Source organism: Leguminivora glycinivorella, chromosome 25 (genome assembly GCF_023078275.1).
Source record: "Leguminivora glycinivorella isolate SPB_JAAS2020 chromosome 25, LegGlyc_1.1, whole genome shotgun sequence".
Lineage (NCBI taxonomy): Eukaryota > Metazoa > Arthropoda > Insecta > Lepidoptera > Tortricidae > Leguminivora > Leguminivora glycinivorella.
The window spans coordinates 5650940-5657257 of NC_062995.1; positions in this window are offsets into that span (position 1 = coordinate 5650940).

Sequence of the window (6318 nt, forward strand, 5' to 3'; positions counted from 1 at the left end):
TCGACTGCATTTTCAAACGTCTCTATTTACTTTTGATTTTTATTCGTAGGAGATTCGATTTTTTTATCCGTTTATTTGTATAATTTGAGTCGTGATGTGTGCATTTCCAGTTATTGGTGGTTCTTTTGTATAAAATTGCTCAATGTTTTTTGTAATTGTTTGGAAGTGCCCTCCCCTCCTAGCGGCGGGACGCGTGACTGTGACTTGATGCTGGATGCTTGTACGTGTCGTGTGGTAGCACTGTCCCATTTTTGTATTTTTATATTTTTATAAAAAACTAAATTGTGAATTCGGACGTGGTCTTTTAATTTACGCGCAACGTTGACTTCAACACGCCGGACGGGAACCATTTTTGTGAAACTCGATGCGTTCCGCCTCCGCGCCGACGCGGCCGGCCTTAGTCGGCGGCGTCCTTAATTATAAAAATATATAATTGGTGTTAGAATAAAACCGAGGTGAGTTTGGGATATGTGGTCTGTTGCGAGCGGCTGTGTCTGCTAGTGCGGTTGGTCTTATACACGGAGGATTTGTATTCTGGTTCTAGGGAGGTTTACTTTTCCCCTATTTTATGCCTCGTTTCTTCTTTATAGTTTAATCGTCGAACTAAAGGAAGTAGTGTGAAGTTAGCGTTTCATTCGATCAATCGCATGTCATGTAATCGCTCTTCGATGCTTACTTCATGCTCATTCAATTAGTTGTCGAGTTTCCTTTATCTTGTTAAGAATTTTCGATCGATTATCGATCCTTCGATTTCGCCTCGCAGTATTTAGTTTAGATCTATTTAATTTCTATGAAAAGGTCTGATTTTGAGGGATTTGTAGCGCTTTTCACGTGCGAAATAGTTTTTTAGTTGATTTGGAGTGCCCTTTAGTTTGTAACTGCGAGGTGACGTTTTTAGTTCGTTAGTTTGTAGGTTGTTTGTTTGCTTGGTTCCTCGTTTGTTGCCGCTACGGCTTGTTCTCGTTATTTATACGTTGTCTGTTTTTCTATTAATATAACTAGCTGACGGGTGTTCATTGACGGTTTTTTTGATTTGGAGCCGCGGTGACGTACTGGAGAAGTTAGTGCTACTGAGTTCAGAGTTGGGGTTCAGTAACACAAAATGTAGCGCTTGATTCACTATTATAGATGAAATAAGCTCTAGTTTTGTTGTATAACTTCGAACTTCTAAAGTTCGGGTGCAGCGGCTTACGTCGTTAAGGTCACGGCTCGGTCCAGACTTTAGAATAATCGCAAAAACGCAAATACGATTGTCGACGGTGACTAGAGTCTTGACCAGCCTCCGACCGTTCACATTACGGCGTGACATTTGTACTTTTTTAAATATCGTAGCTATCTTTATAATGTAAAGAGTTGTTGTTGTTTCGAAGTCGGTGTTTCGTGCCCTCGTCGTTTATCTCTGAGTGAGTTTCTTCGCACTATTTTTCACTGCATGTATATAGTGAATCAGTACGTTGGATTCTTAAGGAAAAAAATAAAAAAGCGCAAAAAAAGAATTTTTATCGACGCCTCAGGAACGGAGTGGGCGCGCTGCGCACCACAGACCTCGAGGTTTTAGCGAAATTATTAATTAAAATAATAGCGAAAAGTAGCGCAATTCATGAAATACCTACATAGTTGAAGTATATCGTATACGGTGCGGTAGTACCCTCACCGTAAGCTAGACAATATTAAGTTTGTATGGAATTTCTTGCACCGTCGAGTGTTGGTTTCAACCACTTTGAATTTCGGTATAGCAAGCTGGTATGCACTGATGGTGCGATGAAATTATTTTTTTAACAAATTTTGAAATTGGACGGCCCTACTTATTATGTGCTATTTGATGTTGATTGTATTAAATTAAAACACGGATAGAACTAAGTCTATAAGTCATTAACACGTTAAGATCTGTCATTACTTTGTGTGTGACAAAAAACCCTTACTCCCGCTGTGTTTAAATTCAGTATCATCAACATATTAACTTGAAGACGCAACCGGGCATATTACTGATGGGAATTATTTAATTATTTCTATATATTTCACTTAAATAAATCCCAAGTAAAATGAAATAATTTCAAGCTAAAAAAATTCGGATCGGTAATATTTTACCGGATTGCCGTTTTCAAAACGTAAGGTTCAAAAGGGGCCGTCCCCCACTGTATTAAATTAATTTGAAATAAGATTTATATATACTGATATTTTTATAGACGGTTGTTACATAGAATCAATTTTGTTGAAAATTGAAGTCTCATTTCGATTAGATTGATTTGCTATTAATATTGCCCAAGTCGTTTGGTTTTACGGTTGTAGTGAATAGACACACTTAGTGAGAAATATTTAAGGTTATTTTTAAGATTTCCTTCTAGTGATAAGTATTGGTCGTTGTTTGCTCTTACTGGCATTAGGTGCGTTGCTTATAAAATATCAGAAAGGCCTTTTACTCCATCAATAGTTTACTACAGATACGAGATTAAGCATATAGAATATCGTACATTGACCCCGCTTATTTCTTTCGCGCCGTGATTTATACCTGTCTTATCAGCGAGCAATTCGAGTGGGAAAATAATATATAATCTCCGCGCGTGCAAAAGGGATAAAAAACGCGGGGTCAATATACGAAAGTCTTTGAGCTTAGGGTATGTACTTTCATATTTCTTTAAAATTTTTGAGTTTCTGACTTAACAGATAGATATGATCGCTACAGAGTAGATATGTCATTATTGTATATCCCATCACATACCATAAGGTGCTTAATTTTATGGGAATACACAAGCGACTCTTAGGTAACAATTTTGTGGTTATACAATTTTTCTCAAAATACGTTTCGCAGGCCATTGAAAGAATCTTGTAGATGCAACATATTCCTTTTGCCATTGTTGGTCGTGGAGCCAAACGGCGCTGGGCAGGTTTTGAATCGTTTACACTGTACAGTTAAATTGTTCAGTCCATGTGACGACGATCACGCTTCTGTTTCTAGAGTATTGTGAAAACTATTAAAATGAATTTGAAACTTTTTCACTCGTTTTGTCTTGTAGTTTTGGGTGGATTCAAACATTTTTATTGAAACAAAAACTTTCAGTGTACAAATTTAACATGAATAAGGTGCATTAGGGCAATTCCGAATGACAGAAATGCTCTGGTAATTCCGAAAGGGGAATCTTGATATGGAAATAATGGTGATATTTATGAGACTTTCGTAATTAGAAGACTTTCGGAATTACCCTAATGCACCTTACTTTAAGAACTTTGTAAGAAAAGAACGGTTACCATGAGGAATTTCGTACTGACCGGATGACCTATGATAACATAGGTCAATGAACGAGCGAGAAAGCGATATAATTTTGCGAGTGCAGTATAAAACATCTCGTAATATTTTCTAGTTTCGATGAAGTGTTTGAATTTACCATATTGCCATTTTTGTCACAGGGTTATCATTGGGTCACTTGCTCATCTTCAAGAGGCCTTATGTTAATTCTTTGCAATTTTTTTTGTTGTTATGCTCGTTCCCAAAATATGCTGCATTCCCGAAGTACCTTGTTTGATTCCCGTTATCTCAGCATAGTTTTATTTTGGGAACGTAGCGGTAAATGCAAGGAACCGTGATTTTTTTGTGTGCTTTGACTATTCCTTATTTTTGTAAGTACATTTTTAAGCCACTCCATCTAACTGACCAAAGACAAGATGCGTCCAAAGATGCTACCAAAAAAAAAAGACAGGGTTGCCAGCGCCCGACTATTTCCTATTTTTACTTAATTCCTGGAGAAGGCTTAACACACTTTTTGTATTCTTTTTTTATATAATCACCGGCTTGTTTGGATGTATTTTAGAATTCCTATTTATTTTTTACCTTTTTGTATAACTTTTTTTAAATTTTATCGATTGTTTTGAATAGTTAGCGTAGTCGTTTGTATTTTAGTTTTTTTTTGTATTTGTATATTAGTGTTAGTTCGTTCAGTATTGTTTTTGAATTTGTATAAGTATACACACACTAGATATATTTAAGCTTCGCCAGTATAACTTTGAGAGTGCACATTGGCTATAAGACGTTAAATTATAAGTATTATTTATGTATAATATGTAATATTGTCAAATGAAATAGATACCGAATCGCCGGATAGATCCAAATTTCTAAATCAGAGCTTTACCATTGATAAAATATTAATTCACACGAATTTTTGTATTATATTTATTTACCTAGGTGTAACTATATGTAGTCTTGGATTTACCTGTGTTTTATTATTTTATGGTTAAGAATGATTTATTTTTGTTGTTTGAATAATAGTATTACTTAGAGTTATGACGTAGCTTGCCGGCTGGGTGGGTAGTGAGAATATTTGTGCGGAGTCTATCTAGCTTTAGGTCTGCTGTTTAATGCAATCTAGTCTATTTTAAAATTACTGGTGTTATTATTATGCGACCCCTTTAGGTAAAGTTTTGGGGCAAGAATTTTGTGACATAAACATAATCTATAGAGTGATATGAAACTTTACTTTGGGTGCCTCATTCCACACCTATTTGACGCGATAGAATCGCAAAAAGTCGCCTCCTATACGTTTACTGTGAACGATGAATACGATTCGATGCGTCGCCAATGGAGACAGTTTCATAATAAATGTAGAAGACGAATTATTGAGATTCGATTCTATTTTTTCAATTGGACGTCAGCCTTACGCCATACAAAAACGTTCTTTACACTGCACCAACACCACAGGTACGGGTCAATAGTCATTTTAGATTTCAAGGTGTGTCAATGTCATAAATAGTCATGTCTATGAAATGATGACGTCATAATGACGCTCCCTCACTTTGCTTTCAAATCGGTGCAAAGATAGATTAGACGGAGGAGTTAGAGTGAAACGAAACTAAGTTGTCAACGATTTTATAGATCAGTCGCAAACAAGATGCTTTGAGTTAATGACGTTTGCACCGCCTGGGCTGTCAAAATCGCTACCAACTTAGGTCAAACTCTCCAGGTTTTAACATTTTTCGCCGCCATTGACTTGATATGAAGTCACAGAACATTTCGTGCCCCACACGCCACGACTTTATATCAAGTCGGAAAATTAAAAAACACGCCTTCAGTTGACAAGACCAAGTTGACAGTTGTTTACGTGCAATTTGTCGCTTGGTGCTTGGTGGCACCTTGTGAGGCACTGGTCCCATCAAAAGCGGGAAGCTGAGCTTTCGACGATAGAAAGTACCAAAAGATGGTCGCTACCGTGTGAATAAGAGCGATTGAATATTTTTTTCCTCTCACTAGCTCGGAAACACGTGTTTTGTCCTTTAATACCAGCTGGTAAAAACGCATTTTACCCACTAGTGGGTAAAGTAATTTGACCTTGAATGAATTCAAATTAACTGCTTTAAAATTGATAAAAGTAGGTGAATCTAGTAATAAAGATGATTTACCACCTGTGGAACTACTGGAAGTTGTAGTTTCCTCGCAGTAGTTTTTTTTTTTTTTTTTTTTATACTACGTCGGTGGCAAACAAGTATACGGCCCGCCTGATGTAAAGCGGTCACCGTAACCTATGGACGCCTGCAACTCAAACAGTGTCACATGCGCGTTGCCACCCCATTAGAAACTTGTACATTCCCTTTTGCTGTGTTAAGTACACAGTAAAAAGGAGTGTACAAGTTCTAAGGAGGGTTCGGGTTGCCGACGACTCAAAGGACAATAAACGGAACAAGTTAGTTCCGTAAGTCCTCCCGTCATCAGCACACCGCACCCTCGTTGAGCTCTGGCAGCCTTACTCACCGGCAGGAACACAACACTATGAGTAGGGTCTAGTGCTATTTGGCTGCGGTCTTCTGTAAGGCGGAGGTACTTCCCCAGTTGGGCTCTGCTCTAGATTCGAGCGAGACAATAGAGAGTAGTGAGGGGAGGGGAGTTTTGTGTTACACTCGAGTGCAAATGTATTTTACTTCTCGTGTGTTAAAAAAACTCGCAAGTTCAGGATTCTATTCTCGAACCACTTACTTCGCTCGTGGTTCAACTATAGAACCCTTTTACTTGCTCGTTTTTCAATTCCACACTCGGTGTTAAAATACAACTTTGCCCCCTTGTCTAACAAATAACTATTATTTATACGGGGCGAGTATCTTTTGTTCATTTCTATTGCCGATAGCTCAGCTTGTTTTTGGTGGGACCAGCACCCAAAGTAGCGGAGAATAGATTCTCCAAAAGCTAGGTGAAGATATGGGGTCGCATACGAAAGCCTTACGCCATTAAACACAGACCTAACTAGCCTAGATTCCTAACAAAAATTCACTTAATTCTGTATAATGTAGTATTGTTGCCACGCCGGCAAGTTGTAGTATTGTTTAAAACTGAAAAAC